This window comes from Oryctolagus cuniculus, chromosome 16 (assembly GCF_051225735.1).
Source record: "Oryctolagus cuniculus isolate XC-2025 breed Fujian yellow rabbit chromosome 16, ASM5122573v1, whole genome shotgun sequence".
In the NCBI taxonomy this organism is placed as follows: domain Eukaryota; kingdom Metazoa; phylum Chordata; class Mammalia; order Lagomorpha; family Leporidae; genus Oryctolagus; species Oryctolagus cuniculus.
Window position 1 is genome coordinate 80,514,046 of NC_142882.1, and position 17,231 is coordinate 80,531,276.

A 17,231-nucleotide genomic window follows, 5' to 3' on the forward strand; every position below is an offset into this window, starting at 1 on the left:
ATGAGGAATTTTGCCATTTGTTTAAATATGCATTATAGTTTTTTTTGTTTCTCATTTCCTACCTTACTGTCTTCTTTTGTGTTTAGTTGATTTTTTAATAGAAAATTTTCTTTTTTCTTTTTCATTTCTTTGGTGTATCTTATATAGTTATTTTCCTTGTTCTTTTCATAGAGATTACACTTTTGTTCTAAAGTAATAATGCTAATTTGAATTTATTACAGCTTAACCTTGATAATCTTGATAGCATGCAAAACTCTACTTCCTTATAACTTTATACTCACCCTTTTTAGTTGTGAATGGCATGAAATTAAATCTTTATATGTTGTGTGTCCATAAACAAAACTAGTAATTCTTTTAAGTGCATGAGTCTCTCAAATTATGTGGATAACAAAATGTGCCATTGCAAACCAGTTACAATAATACTAGCTCTTATTATTATCCATATGTTTATCTTCACTGAGGTCTTTTTTTCTTCATATGGCTTCAAATCTAGTGTCCCTTCATTTTACCTACAGGACTCCTTAAGCATTTCTTACAAGACAACTCTAGTGGTAATGAATTACTTCAGCTCTTGTTTATCTGTGAATGTCTTAATGTCTTTCTCAATTCCTGAGATGTAAAATTGTTTTCTGACAAGATTTTTTTTTTTCTTTTAGAGCCTTGAATATATCAACCCACTGCCTTCTGGGCTTCAAAGTTTCTGTTCACCGTTTGGAGGATCTCTCATATGTGATGATTCACTTATCTCTTCTTTCAAGATTCTTCGGCTTTTTGAAGTAGACTATAAAATATCTTGCCCTAGGTTTCTTTGAGTTTATCTTACTTGGAACTTCTTGAGCTTCTTGGATGTTTATAGTCACAGCTTTCTTCAGATTTCAAAGTTTTCAACCATTATTTATTCAAATATTCTTTCTGCCCCTCCCTCCTTTTTCTTTTCTCCCTGCGAGACCCCCTCACCATACATAGATTTGTCCACTTGATGGTGTATCACAGATTCCTTACTATTTACTTTTATTCATATTTTGTTCTGTTGCTCAGGCTTGACAATTTCCATTGTTCCTCTGATTTTTCCTTCTACCTACCCAATTCTGCCTTTGAATTTCTATAGTGAAATTTTCATTTCAGTTATTGTACTTTTCAGCTCCATAATTTCTCTTTTCTTTCTTTTTTAGCTTTTCTCTATATTTGTATTTTGTTCACAGTTTTCTTGACTTTATTCATATATTCCTTTATTTCTTTGAGCATTTTTTTTTTGACAGGCGGAGTTAGACAGTGAGAGAGAGAGAGACAGAGAGAAAGGTCTTCCTTTTCTGTTGGTTCACCTCCCAAGTGGCTGCCATGGCCTTTGCACTGTGCCAATCCAAAACCAGGAGCCAGGTGCTTCCTCCTGGTCTCCCATGTGGGTGCAGGGCCCAAGGACCTGGTCCATCCTCCACTGCTCTCCCAGGCCACAGCAGAGAGCTGGACTGGAGGAGGAGCAACCAGGACCAGAACCCGGGGTGCTGGCGCCGTAGGCGAAGGATTAGCCAAGTGAGCCTTGGTGCCAGCCCTTTGAGCATTTTTAAGACAATTTGTTTAAAAGTATTTGTCTCATAGATGTATCATCATGTCTTTTTTAGAAATAGTTTGTTGATTCATTTTTTTCTTTTGAATTTTTTTCTTTTCTTTTTTTTTTTATTTTTATTTTTTTGTGTATCTTATGGCTTTTCGGTTTTGACAACTGGACATTTGAATTTAATAATATAGTAACACTCAAAGTGAAGTTTTCCCTTTACTCCAGAGTTTATTGGCTTTTTTTTGTTATCATATTAACTTGCTGTTTTTGCCATGTTGGAGGCTGTCTCTAGGGCAAAACTCTCTGAGGTGTAAACTTGAGATCTTAAGTTTCTTCTGAACTTGTGCTTTTCTCTGGGCATTTATGGTCATTTTTATTTTCTTCTGTATACATATACAGAAGAAACATGTTTTTGCATGTTCTAGTCTTTAATTTCCAGTTCCAAAATGAGGAAAAAGAGAAAAATGAGGGTGAGGAGAGGGGATGCTAATCCTTCAAGTCCCCTGGCAGTAGCTTCAGCTGCAGGGGGAGGGTTTACAGCAATGAAAGGAGGTTAAGTGGCCAGCGCCGCGGCTCACTAGGCTAATCCTCCGCCTGCGGCGCCGGCACACCAGGTTCTAGTCCCGGTTGGGGCGCTGGATTCTGTCCCGGTTGCTCCTCTTCCAGTCCAGCTCTCTGCTGTGGCCCAAGAGTGCAGTAGAGGATGGCCCAGGTCCTTGGGTCCTGCACCCGCATGGGAGACCAGGAGAAGCACCTGGCTCCTGGCTTCGGATCAGTGCAGCGCTGGCCGTAGAGGCCATTTGGGGGGTGAACCAATGGAAGGAAGACCTTTCTCTCTGTCTCTCTCTCTCTCACTGTCTAACTCTGCCTGTCAAAAAAAAAAAAAAAAAAAAAAAAAGGAGGTTGAGGTTAAGTGCCAGTGGCCACCTGCCTCTTGATCAGAAGCAGCAGTTAGTGATCAGTGCACAAACTCCTAAAGCACAAGGGTGCATTTTGTTCGCCCCATCTTCACAAGTTGCGTGCAAGACACTGTAGGGACAGGTGTGCAGTGCCTGCCGTGGAGCTAGGCATAGCGGAGGGATAGTTCCTGCTGTGCTAGGAGCTGTAATTGACTAAAATTATTCCCCATGCACTATCCATGCATTCTCCTGGAAGTTCAAAGGCTTCAGTTTACTCCCGATTCCCACCTAGATGTGTCAGTCAGATTCTGCCAGTGTGAATGTTGTCTAGGTGAGGAGAGAGATCCTGGTTCTCCCTAGTCCACCACTTTCCTGTAATGTTCACGTTATCCTGTATTAGAAGAAATTTATGAAGTGCAATATTTTCCTTGAGCTATTTAAGGTACTGTAAACTTGTTCTAAGTCTAAACAAGAAGATGTTTTTCTCTTAATTGTATATATTAGGTACTTAATAGTCTGTTTTAAATGAGTTGAAGAGAAATGAAAGCATACTGTGCAAGAAATCGTGCATGTGAATGTTCATATTCCTTTTTTATTCTTTTATCTAATTTTTAAATGACAAATACAAACTTTATACATTTACAGTATGCAAGGAGTATCATGGTTTCAAGTGTATATACACTATAGAATGGCTAAATGAAACTAATTAACATCTATATAAGCTCACATACTTAGTTGCAGTGAGAACACTTAAAATCTACTTTCCAAGCAATTTCAATTATGTAATGCATTGTTGGTAACTGTCACAGTAGTATTGTTTATAAAGACTCTGTATGGGTACTCATAGCAGTATGTTCATAACATTCAAAAGGTGGAAACAGACCAAAGTTTATCAATTGTGAGTGAATCAAACAAAATGGTATATTGAGGCAATGGAATACTATCCAGCAACAAAAAGGAATGAGGTACTGATATAACATGGATGAACCTCATAAACACTGTGCTAAGTGAAAGAAGCAAGATGCAAGAGACCATGTACTGTGTACTCCCATTGACATGAAGTGTTCAGAAAAGGCAAATATATGGAAGCAGAAGTAAAATTAGTGGTTCACAGAGGGTGGAGATGAGAATAGGAATTAACTTTAAATGGACATGAGGGATCTCATTGGGATTGCTAACAGTTTCTAAAATTATATTATGATGATGGTTGTGCAACTTGGTGAATTACTAAGGTAGTTCTTCATTTGGATCAGTAAAAAGCCAGATAGTGTCAGAATATAAAAGCAGTGCATGAAAAGAAAATACACAAAGAACAGGTGTTCTGTATGTGAGAAGGAAACCATATGTTTTTACTTGTTTTAAAAAGGAAACTTTTTGGTACAAATGTGTTTAATTCTTTAAGGAAAAAAAGTGAATCTAAGATAGATCAAAAATTGCTGTTATTGAACAAGTATTTGAGGTTTCATTTAATGTGAACTTCTTGCATCATCATCCATATCATAGACATTTCAATACTTAGTTATTACTCCTACTGTAAGTTTCCTGTTCTGGTTGAGAACACACCCTTGGGTTGTGCTTGGGGAAGAAGCTTCCTTTGATCAGGACTGAATTTCCCAACTCTTCCCAGGCCATTGTTACTCCTACCATATTCTCCCTTGGGAAAGTGGTTTTCTTCATGTCTGAAACACTTTCTGTGCTCAGTACTTCCTTAGTTCAGTTTACAGAGAAGTTAATAGTTGAAAAAAAAAAAAACCTATTGAATTGTTGGCTTATTTATCGATAGAACAACTGTCCTGGCCTGTTGGTGAAATAGAAAGAAGTAACAACAGCCAAAGACCCAGGCGGGACAGATGGCATGACAAAACCAGATGAGGCTCTCTTTATTTGAGGCACCATGGGGGGCTTGGGTTACTCACAGAGGGGATCTGCCTTCCCCACGTCTTCTTGTTACAGCATGTGTTATATGCATTACCTCTGTTCTGCACACATCGGTGTCCACCCTTCTGTTGCACTGAATGCTGCACTGCAATGTAACAGGAGACCCCAGTTTGGACGGTGGATATTGATTTTACTGATGCTGCAAAAGGACAGGAGCTAAGTGGTCCCCTAATGCTTAAACCCTTTAATAAGTCGGCGTCTCAGCTTTCTGGAGGGTGTCAACTGCCACCAGAAAGCACAGAAATGGAGCTACTTTCACAAGTCACTAAGGGAGGAACTCACTTCTCATTGGTCATTTAGCTGTCATTTTAAACCAAAGTTTACACTTACAGTAGTTTCCTATTTCTAATTCACAAGGGCTAATCCCCTTGCCTCACCTCCACTTGAGGGCAGTGCAGGTTGGGGGGGATTGGGCATAGAACAACAAACATCCAGTAGGATGGTGGGCCCAGAAGATGCCTCTGGGAATTTCTCTTTTGATGGGATGGGGTCACTTCTCTTTGTCTTTAATGTCCTAACTATATAATAGGAGGCACTATTTTCTTTCCTAATCCTCAGTGCTTGACATGTCCCCCAAACCTCTTAGTATATGCTGATGACTTCCAACTGTTGGTATCTGTATCTCTGTACCCCCTGCCAAAAAGCCATTCCTCTGACGACTGTCAGGAGTTGAAACATAAGTACCCCAATGCCCTTGCTCCCTGGATGGTATTATTTAGAAGCATATGTTTTTTTACTCATTTCTAGAATTTCCCTGTGGGATTAAGCTTTAGATTATTATTCTGTGATGGTTTAATATCTCCTATTTCTTCCCTGTATCACTTTTACCTATGTTCCTACACTCTGCAAATACCACTTGCAGTAAAATGTTTTTTTGGGACCTAGTTCTGTAAGAACCCAAGAGACAAGATATCCTCAAACTTATTTTGAAGGATAAAATTGAGTAGGGGCAAAATCAGAGCCTGCGTTTTGCAGAAAACGGCCCTCGTTCTGCATAGGATAGGTGCTTCTAGTAACATGAGATCACGAATTGAGTCATGCCATTAAAACTGAATAGCGGGTTTTTGTGTGTGTGTGGACTGTTCAGATGTCCAACTACCATGTAAAAGATGTTTTTTATGGCAAACGTGTTTCAAATTTCAAATTTCTAGTCACCATTTTCCTCACCGATCTAGCACTCATACTTCGCAACCTGTGTTTTTTTAGTAACATTTTTGAAAAGTAAACATCTGCTTTTCCAAAAGCATCAGAATTAATCTGGAATGTGGATAAGACTAGAAACCGTAGTCATATTGAGACTGTTAAAAATGAAAATGATTACTTTTAAGAAATAATATAGATCATTTGTAGATTATCAATAATTTCCAATTCAGAAACAGAGCTCTGATTAGGATTTCTAGATAATTTCTGCACCTGCCATGTTTCATTTCTTTATTCCACAATCACTATGGAGTGCTCACTAGAAACCATGAACTAACCTGGGCTTGGTGAATGTAAAAATAAAATACACAGTCCTTGTTCTTGTGAACTCATGATCTGGTAGGAAAGACACCAAATATATAGACATTGACAGAAACAGTGAGATTAGTGGTGGGCCAGAGGAGAAACCACAGACACACTGAGCGTGCAGAGCAAGGGCTCGTGTCAGCAGAGAAGGCGATGCTGGAATTGAGTCCTAGATGTGTAGGGGCAGAGCGCCATGGGCATTCTGGACAAGGGAAGCAGCAATGCGCAAAGACACAGAAGCAGGAGAAAACACGGACTCTGAATTGTCTCCTAACACCTGTTCTTTCTCCACCTTCATTTTGAAACAATCTCCAAGTTTGAGGGGAGTGATGGACATCTTGTTAGGCACTACATTTCCCAGCCTAGTTTTTTTTTTTTTTTTTTTGACAGGCAGAGTGGACAGTGAGAGAGAGAGAGAGACAGAGAGAAAGTTCTTCCTTTGCCGTTGGTTCACCCTCCAATGGCCGCCGCTGCAGCCGGTGCACCGCGCTGATCCGATGGCAGGAGCCAGGAGCCAGGTGCTTTTCCTGGTCTCCCATAGGGTGCAGGGCCCAAGCACCTGGGCCATCCTCCACTGCACTCCCTGGCCACAGCAGAGAGCTGGCCTGGAAGAGGGGCAACCGGGACAGAATCCGGCGCCCCAACCGGGACTAGAACCCGGTGTGCCAGCGCCGCTAGGCGGAGGATTAGCCTAGTGAGCCGCGGCGCCAGCCCCCAGCCTAGTTTTGAGACTAGTTATGGCTTGTGAGATAGGACCAAGGATGTGGCCTGCCATCATCCTTCTAGAATTTTAGGTGAAAAAGAAACATCTGGCTACAATGAATGACAGTATTTTGAGTTTTTTGCTAGAGCAGTGTAGGTACTGTGCTAGGATGATTGGATTGTTATCTTGAGACACTTGGGGACTCTTTGAAAGATTTAGATGTATTTATTGGAATAAATATGATAGTTACATAATTACAACTACTCTAATTTTTCTTTCTGAGATAAATTTTTAAAAATATTTATTTATTTATTTGAAAGGCAGAATTACAGAGAGGTAGAAAAGCAGAGGCAGAGCGGGGGGGATACTCCATCTGCTGGTTCACTCCCCAGATGGCCTTAATGGCCAGAGCTGCACTGATCCAAAAACCAGAAGCCAGGTGCCTGGGCCTAAGGACTTGGGCCATCCTCCACTGCTTTCCTAGGCCATAGCAGAGAGCTGGATCAGAAGTGGAGCAGCCGGGACTTGAACTGGTGCCCATATGGATGCTGGCACCATAGGTTGCAGCAGCTTTACTCGCTACACCACAGTGCTGGCCTCCTGAGATAAATATTGGTGTAGAATTTTTGAGAATCTTGGTTAATCCTCAACATACTACAGGCAAGCTGAAGTAAGTACTGCATTAGAAAAATCATTCTCCATGATCAAATGGGATTTATCTTAGGCATGCAAAGATGGCTCAACATACACAAATCTATAGTGTGGTTAACAGAATGAAGTCCAGAGTTGTATGATCATTTCAGTAGATGCAGAAAAAGAATTTGACAGATTTCAGCACTTTAGCTTAATAAAACCTCTCAATAAACTAGTTATAGAAGGAAAGCACCTCAGCATAATAAAGGCCATATATGACAAGCTCACAGCTGACATCATACTCAACGGTGAAAAATTGAAAACTTTTTCTTTAAGATCAGGAATAAGACTACAATGTCCGCTCTTATCAATTCTGTTCAATATATTACTGGAGTCCTTGCTAGAGAAATTAGGCAGGTGAAAGAAATTAAAGGCATCCAAACAGAGAAGGAAGAAATGAAATTGTTGCTGTTTGCTGATGACATGATTTTATTTATGGAAAATCCTAAGGATTCCATCAAAAAGTTGGTTGGAACTAATAAAAGAACAACAGTATATTTTCAGGTTTCAAAAACCAGCAGAAAAATCAGTAGTGCTTCTGCACACTAACAACGAATTATCCAAAAGAGAAATCAAGAAAACAATTCCATTTACAATAGCTTAAAAAAATCTTGGAATAAATTTAACCAAGGAGGTAAAAGTTCTGTACAATGCAAACTGTAAAACTGTGATAAAAGAAATTGAAGAAGACAAAAATAAATGGAAAGATACTCTAAGACCGTGGATTGGAATGTTAATATTAATGTTAAAATGTCCATTTTATTCAAAACAACCTATATATTCCGTGTGATCCCTATCAAAATTACATTGTCATTTTTTTTACAGAAATCATCAAAGCAATTTTAAGTTTCAAATGAAAGAAAAAGGAACCCTAAATAAACCAACCAATCATAAACAAAGACAAAGTTGGAGACATCACATAGCCTGGCTTCGAACTGTATTATAAAACTCTGGTAATTAAAACAGCATGGTACTGATAAAAAATAAAGCCACTGACCAGCAGAACAGAATAGAAAGCCCTGAAATTAACCCATGCATTTGATAAAGCTACCAAAGCACAATGGGGAGAGGACAGTCTTTTCAATGAAGGGTGTTGGGGAAACTGGATATCTGCATGCAGAAGAATGTTGCATGGTGCATACCATATGCACAGACCAACTCAAAATATATCAGAGACCTAAACCAAGTTCTGAAACTATAAAGCTAGAAGAAACATAGGGGGGAAACTACATGACACTCATTTGGGCAGTACATTTTTAGGTGTGACCCCAAAAGCTCATGTGACAAAACCAAAAGATAGACAAATAGGATTATATCAAACTAAAAAGCTTCCTTAATGTATACTAAGCTGATCTTCTGTATATTAAGATAATCGAAAATGAATCTTGATGTGAATGGAAGGGGAGAGGGAGTGGGAAAGGGGAGGGTTGTGGGTGGGAGAGACGGTATGGGGGGGAAGCCATTGTAATCCATAAGTCGTACTTTGGAAATTTATATTCATTAAATAAAAGTTAAAAAAAAAAAAAAACTAAAAAGCTTCCACATAGCAGAAGGAAACAAGTAGCAGAGTGAGGAGGCAAACAAAGATTGGAAGAAAATATGTTCAAACCATAAAATTGATAAGAAGCTAATATCCAAAATATATAAGGAAATGAAACAACTCAATATTGGGTAAACAAATAATCTGATTTAAAGTGTGTACGAGATCCAAATAGGCATTTTTCAAAAGTAGACAGAAGGGGCTGGTGCTGCGGCGTAGGGGGCAGAGCCATCTCCTGCAGCACTGGCATCCCATGTGGGTGCCCATTTGAGCCCCAGCTGCTCTATTTCCAGTCCAGCTCCCTGCTAATGCACCTGGGAAAGCAGCAGAATATGGCCCAAGAACTTGGGTCCCTACACCCACGTGGGAGATCTGGATGAAGCTCCTGACTCCTGGCTTTGGCCTGACCCAGCCCTGTCAGTTGCAGCCATTTGGGGAGTAAACCAGTGGATAGAAAACCTTGCTCACTCTCTTCTTCTGCCTCTTCTTTGCACTCTCTGTAACTCTGACTTCAAATAATTAAATACATCTTAAAAAAAAAAAGAAGAAAGAAGACATACAAAGGGCCAACAGATTTACAAAAAAAAAATACTCAATATCACTAATCATTAGGAAAATGCAGATTAAAACCATGAGACATCATCTTATGCCTGTCGGGATGACTGTTAATCAGAAAGTTAAAGATAAATGTGGGGGTGAATGTGGAGAAAGTGTACCCTTGTATGTTGTTGGTGGGAATGTAAATTAGGGCAGCCATTATGGAAAACTGTATGGAGGTTCCTCAAAAAATTAATAATATGATTATCATATGATTCAGCCATCACACTTCTGACTATATATCTAAAGGATATGTAGTCAAAGAGATATCTGCACTCCAATGTTTGTTGCAGTATTAGTCACATAACCAAGATATGGAATCAACCTAGATGTTCATAAACAGGTGAATGGATTTAAAAAATGATAACATGTATTGGGGCCCCTTCACTGAGTCCACAGAGTCCAGGATTCTATAGTTTTCTCCTATTTCCCTGTATATTCATTTTTAACACAATATAAGATGAGACCCTGTATGGAAGTATTATATTAATATACATTTAATAGAGCCACAACTGAAGTATGTAATATATATTCATGCTGGTGTTCTTTTTTTTTTTTTTAAGGGAAAGGATTTATTGGGGGAAACCCAACAGACCAAAGGGAAGGGGCGAAGAAGGAAAAGAACATAAGAGAGAGAGAAAGAGAGAAAGAGAGAATAAGAGAATAAGAGAGAGATTCAAAGAGAGAGAGACAGAGATCAGGAGATGGAGAAAAAGAGAGCCACATATTCTGGAACAGGTCCATTTATTTATTTATTTATTTATTTATTTTTTGAAAGGCAGAGTGGACAGTGAGAGAGAGACAGAGAGAAAGGTCTTCCTTTGCCGTTGGTTCACCCTCCAATGGCCGCCGCGCCGCACTGATCCAATGGCAGGAGCCAGGTACCTATCCTGGTCTCCCATGGGGTGCAGGGCCCAAGGACTTGGGCCATCCTCCACTGCACTCCCTGGCCACAGCAGAGAGCTGGCCTGGAAGAGGGGCAACCGGGACAGAATCCGGCGCCCCGACCGGGACTAGAACCCGGTGTGCCGGCGCTGCAAGGCGGAGGATTAGCCTAGTGAGCCGCAGCGCCTGCTCTGGAACAGGTCCTTTTAAAACTTTGTGGGGAGGGGCAGGCAAGGAAGTAGGAGCAGTGAATTTCAATAGGATGGGGGTGGGGCTGACACTGGTGGTTGGGCCATGTGACCACCTGTCTTCATGCTGGTGTTCTTTATTGTTTTTGTTTTTCCTACTTGTGAAAATTTCCAAGTAAAAACTTTTAGAACCTACATATTAAAAAATAATAAAACCATATTCCTCTCAAAAAGTAATAAAAAATAAAAAACATGATAGCATATACACTATGGAATACAGCTCAGCTTTAAAAAAGAGGAAAATTCTGTCATCTGAAGCAACATGGGTGAACAAAGGTGCCAAGGACATTATACGAGGTCAGTAGGTCAAGCCCAGGAAGACAAGTACTTCATGTTCTCACTTACAGGTGGAATCTAAAACAGTCAGGCTCATAGACTTGAGAGCAGAATGGTGATTCCCAGAGTCTAGGGTGTGAGAGGAGTGGAGTAACATTGGTGCAAGGCTATAGTGTTTCTGTAGACAGAGGAATAAATAACTATTTGAGGCTGTGGATTAAAAAAATGAAAAAGACTCTTAGGTGGGTTTTTAGTGTTGCTCCCCTTTGCTCTCTCAGATGTGGTCTACTGCAGAACACTTGTGGTTCCTTATGGGTGCTTATTGGCCTATGAGGAGTCCAGTGTTCTGCGACGAGTCAATGGGACAAGGTAAGAAAGGAGGGACCTGGGTGTGCAGAACAGATGTGGTGGCTTTGGGGTAACCCTTTCCTCTTGTTGCTAACACTTTCTTCACCGTGTGTCCAACTTCTGAACGTCCCAGTGCCGGCAGTTCTGCAGGTACTCTGGGCACGGTGCTGGCCTCGTGGAATCTGACCCTGTGCTGGAAAGGAGCGACACCCACAGCAGGCCCAGTGGCTGCCGTCACTTGAATGGACAATATCCCGCCCCCCTCTTCTATCCCCAATGGAGAGGTTCGGAATGAACTTCCTTAAAAACAAAAGTGTATTATAAAGTACAAAACCCTAGGAATAGGTGAGCTATAAGGCTCACCTTATAAGAAATTATACATTTCTTATGTATAATTAATACATTTCTTAGGATAACATTTTCAAGCACAGGGTTTTTCTGTTGGCACCATTTCAGTTCACCACACTTGGATACTCTCCCTTCCCTTTGCTCGTCCCATCTGGAAGTTTTCTTATCCTGAGAAGGACTGTGGGGAGTAAACTCTACAGGAGACAGAAGGTGGGGAAACCACACCTGACACTCCTTTGACTTGGGACTGCCCCTTATTCGAGTTGACCGGTAGTGAGGCTACAGCTTCCCATGGCCAGAGGTTGCATTTCCAGTGACCATTGGTACAGAAATGGTGTCCTGGGATTTGCGTCAAACGTGACTGATCTTAGCCATTTATCCATGCTGAAGCAGAGATATACTCTATATATTTCATTTTTAGCTGTGACTAGATACACATAACATTTGCCATCTTCACCATCTCTGGGTGTCCTCTTCCGTGGTGCCTTGTGCACTCACCACCCTCTGGAACAGGCTCTCCCCCACCTGCACTTGCCTCCTCATTTTTCAGGTCTTCGTTTAGATGGCCCCATCCTGGGGAGGCCCTCCTGGAAGCTTTCCGCTCAGCAACCTGTGTGTCCTTTGTTGCAGGACACACTGCATTTAGCTGTAATTGGATGCATAATCTAGACTGTCAGGTCCTCAGTGGCTGGCTAAGGGTGGTCTTATTTACTGTTTCATCAGAACTTCATGCCTAGAAAGGAGATGCTCCGTTGAAAACCATCTGTGACATGGTGCAGACCAGCTTCAGGTCCAAGTGAAGTGAGTTGGGAGGAAGCCCACCTCTGCACATGTGTGACCATGGTCTGAATGAATTCCCAAAACCTTTTTGGCCCACTGGGACTGGGGATAAAAGAGAGGCATCAGAGCAATACAGCCTTCAGAGAAGGACTGTGCATTCAGGAAAGGGAGCTATAGAAACACGCACAATGCAGAGAAAGGAAACAGGATTGGGTGTAGAAGCCCTGGCTTCTCTACTCGTTACCTCTGTGATCTTAGACAATTCATGTAACTTCTCTGAGTGAATTTCCCCTATATAATCCAGATAAAACAAATCCTGCCCACCTTCTGTCACAGGTCTCTTATGAAGATATAAAAATGCTCTATGAACTGTAAAACTCTGTAGAGGTGTAATAATTATAATTATAACAAGACAGTGAGGATTGTTACTTAGGGAAGAGCGAGCATGATCCCTGGGGGGCAACTTCTCAGAGGATTTTTCTTCAGGGACTGAGCTGGAGTTTTAGAAAGTGGTTCTTTCAAAGAGAATGAAATGGCCAGCTTCAGTTTTTTCTAGGCTGTATTGCTTGCACTTCAGGGAAGGAGAGATACAAAGCTTGTATTAGAACAATAAAAAAGCATCCTTGTGTAGAGCCATACTTAGGAAAACCAAGATTGAGGGTCAGGAGAAAAATTACGATGTGAGGGCTGGGAATGTGGTGAGATTTTATTTTTCACGCCATATGAAGCTGGGCAAGTTTCTTTCTTGGAGACTTTATCAATCTGGTGTTTTGCTACAAACAAACCTCAGTTTTAAAATGTATTTGCAGGGGCCAGCATTTGGAGCGGTAGTTAAGACACTGCTTGGGATGCCCATTTTCCATACCAGAGTGCCTAGAGGTAAATCCTGGCTCCCATTCGGATCCCAGCTTCCTGCTAATGCAGACTCTGGGAGGCAGTAGGTGATGGTTCAAATGGTTGGATTCCTGACACCCATGTGGGAGACCGGGCTTCTGGCTTTGTCCTGGCCCAACCCTGGTTGATGCATGCATTTGGGGAGTAAACAGGTGAATGGATGATCTCTGACTGTCTTTTCTGTGTCTCATTACCTTTCAAAAAGTAAAAAATAAAAATTAAAGTGTAGTTGTAGGTGCAAACAGTTTCAAATTGTCTAAGGAGAAGGATGAAAATCTTTTAAGAGTGACTCCATTGGTCTGGCCCCTCTGAAATCTGCAGTCGGCTTTTTCCCTTGTTAGGAGAGCTGTCTACTTACGGGGTACCATGAAGTTGCTCTAACTTTAAATTTAGACTTGGAAATGTTAAAAGCTGTGCAACCTGATCTGAATAGAAATGTGGTCACCAAGCGTAAAGAAAGTCAATGAAAACAGGATTTTAATATTTTAGAAGCCATTTCCTCTGCTGCATTGGAAATTCAAATAGAACAGCACGGGGGCCTGGGAACGGGAGGCAGCATAGGAAACCTACCAGGACAGAAAACTGAAATAGATAGGCCTAGTTTCATCTTCTATCATAAATAAAGAATTGCTAATAAACAGCTCCAATAGAGGGAACCCTCCTTGTCCTTTTGAATCTCAGGGAATTAAAAGCAGACTTAGGGATGCAGGTGAAGTTTTGAAACTGGGCAGTTTTGACCTAACTATTGTGCTGCTAAATGTTTATGTATTGAAACATGTTTTTGAAAGCTGTCTGGAGCTTTGGTTACGTTGACTCACTTTCACATCCACATCTGTTTCCTATTATACGTATCCTCAGATTTTATTCTTTTTCCCCTATTGCTCCCTTTCTCACTGAAAACAATTAATATCCTTATTTAATTTTATTTTCCTCATTTTTCCCCCTCTTAGATGTGTATAAAACGTGGCTACCACCCAGAGACACTCAAATGGAGAGGAGACATTCTAAATGCTGAAAGATCAGTAAAATGATTTTTTCCTTTGATTCTGTAAATAGGGCTGTCAGTTGGGTAGGTGAAAATGTATATTTGAAATGTGACAAAATGCCCACGAATGACATCAAACTGTGGGCCGGGAACACTCCTGTTGAGTGGATCCTCCAGTGACAGGTTGGGAATGCATTCGCTGGGAAAGCACTCCCCCAACTCAGACCCCTCAAGTGATTCATCGCCTGGGGTGTCTGCTTTGTGCTTTGAACTTGAAAGGCCCAAGGTCAATACAAGGTTGATCATGATGGGGATGGTGGTGAGGATGCTAATGACAGGATGATAGATAAGAACCTTAGTGAATTGTGACTTTAAGCACTTTAACAGAGTTCAATTTTTTTTTTTTTTTTTTTTGACACAAGGAAATAGTGTTTGAATCCATGCAGGAATTCACTGGGTTTGCTTCCAGTATGGCATGTTGCGCTACTCCCATTCATAATGATTTTCAGCTTTTCACACACATGGTACATGAATTATTCGTTCCCGGCTCTGCATCTGTTTCCCGTCACTTCAGCTGCTATGAAGAAGTAGAGAAAAGAATCTATAGAATGATATGAGGATAACCTATAGTTGTCTCTGCACAGATTTAATTGGCCACACCTTAAAAGGAATTTTTTGTCTTGAATATATTGTGCAACCAAATGCTTTCTATCCCCCCCCCCCCCCCCAATCAATTTGGAGCTTAAGGCTAGTGTAATCCATCGTTGACAGATATGTTTAATGAGCCTGGCTTTGAGCACTCATAGCTGAGGGACAGGGGATTAAGTTTTATCTTATTTCACATCTTGATTAATAATCTGGGAGGAGGCTTCAACACGCTAATGGAATGAAATTTGCAGTGTGAATGAAGCTAGGAGACGCTGCAAAGAGAGGCAGCAGCTTAGAAGGGCCCATGCGGGGTGGGCAGATGGGAAGGCCTTTCCTGAGTTGGCCCCACACCATTGCTCTGTGGAAAAGGGGGTGGGGAGTTTGTGTGTGGGGGAGTGGGGTGGGCAGAGGCTGTGGAGGGAGCCAGAAGCTTCGACCCTTTGCTGGCATTGCCATTCTGAGTCTGAAGGGCTGCATCTTGCATGCTGCCCAGCACAGGGCTCTTTTGCAATGTGTTACTCACTGCTGTTCCCGCCAAGTTTGGGAAAATAATCAGAAACATAGGTTTTCCACATTAGGAGGAAGCTAGAATGGAGGAGTGCTCCAACAGACCTGGAGGCAGCACTTCCTCACAGGGTGGGTGGTTGGGAAGTGTTTCCTGAACAGGCTTTGCCATGTGCACACATGGAAACCTCTCGCTCTGACCACCTGAATTGATTCCCCTGAGCTATGTGGCTGTTGCTCTGCTAGAAGAGAAATGTAATGTGTTTTCCCTGTAACTGGAAGCACCCTGCTGGGTAAGGAGCTGGAGCTCGGTCTTGGGAAAATCTTAACTGTTCTCCCTCTGGTCCATGCACTCCTTGGTGAAGTGTAGTAGAGGCTGTGTACTCTAAATTCCCTTCCTTTGGTAATTTCTGTGGCATGAATGTTGTCCCTCAAAGTTTATGTGCTGGAAACTCAGCAGTGGTGTTAAGAGGTGCAACCTTTAGAGGTGATGAGAGAGCCCTCACAAAGGGGTTAATGCTGTTATCCAGCTGTGGGTTCCAGATAAGAGGGTAATTTGGATTCCCTCCTCCCTCTCATGCAGACTCTCCCACCCTCTCATCTCCACCACAGGATTATGCACCAAGACGACCCGATGGGCCAGTTTCAGATGAAAACGGAGCTAAAGACAGATAGGGTGACTTATTTCTTCTCTATTACTTTGCCTGTTGCTTTCCAGTCGTAGCTTTCCAGAAATGCATAAAATATCATTTTAGAGCAGGAGATGGAGTCAAAAGTCCTTTTGCCCCATGTCTGCGGAAACCTGAGGCCTACAAAAGAAATTTACTTGCCCACATTTCCTGTGATGGAAATGAATGGAGCTGGGATGTGAACTGGCCTGTTTCTCAGTGCATCCTACCTCCCTTTCATGGAATCCCTGAATCTCCCAGTATTTACATTGTAAAGCTAATGAATGTCTATTAAGGACATTCTGGGGAGATTCATTAAATAGAACATGGCTTCTGGTTAATTTATTAATAATAAGACCAGAGGTTTTGAAGACTTAACAAGAGTCTTACTACATGCTCTATCAGATTAAAAAAATGGATCAGAAATGAAGAACAAGTTCCCTTTTGAGGACTTTTCTCATAGGAGTTATTCTGAAAATTTCAGAGGTTCAGAAGCTATGAACACATGAGCATGGGGAAAGACTTTGATACTTGTAAACCATGTTGAAATTACCTGCCAATTTCAAAGCCAATTATGTATCCCAGTTCTTTGGCTTGGTGAATAAAGGAAACTTCCAAAACATCTGGAAAGATGAGAATTTCAGGCAAACTGAACTTCCCAACGAAACTATTCTGTTGTAGCTTTCATACTGAATAACACACTGGTTAACAGTTTCAGTGCTTTGTCATTGAGGTGATTTGAAGAGAGATTCCTTTTCCTATCAAAATTAGTCAATGAGCAGAAAATTTGAAGATGGGAAAAGAGGTCTGTTGGAAGTAACAGAAGGGGGAAATATAATAGAAATAGTTAATGGAGACATTTCTATTTTAGTTTGAACACAGCTTTTACTGTGTATCTGGCACATTACCATACCCTTGCTGCTACTCATTCATCATAATATTTACCTGTGGAAAAAAAGTGGTTGTAGAGTTTAGTTTGTTTGAAGGTTCTTTTTATGCCTTGGAATGAATGGTATTGGACAAATATAAATATGTAAGTGTGATTTTTGTATTATACTTGGTTTAAAGTTCCAACTTCAAAGAGCAGTGATGAGGGAGGGGTTCCTAACACCTAGGAGTTTATGACAGGTCTCGGAAGTATAAATTTTGATAGACTCTAAATATGAAAAACATGTCTTTACCAGGAAAATAGATTTGACCTTTTAAAAAGTTTTAT

The 17,231-nt window shown here is 41.1% G+C and overlaps 1 long non-coding RNA gene across 5 annotated transcripts in view; it reads left to right on the top strand.

Moving 5' to 3' along the window:
* LOC149121844 (uncharacterized) overlaps positions 1–17,231 on the top strand; it is a 243,571-nt gene that overhangs the window by 95,543 nt on the left and 130,797 nt on the right. For 2 of the 5 annotated variants that reach the window (XR_016223172.1, XR_016223171.1), the window contains one exon: positions 13,126–13,195. The exons of the other annotated variants lie outside the window; for them this stretch is intronic. This is a non-coding gene — a long non-coding RNA (uncharacterized LOC149121844). The remainder of the gene's footprint in view (positions 1–13,125; positions 13,196–17,231) is intronic. 5 annotated transcript variants of the gene reach the window in all.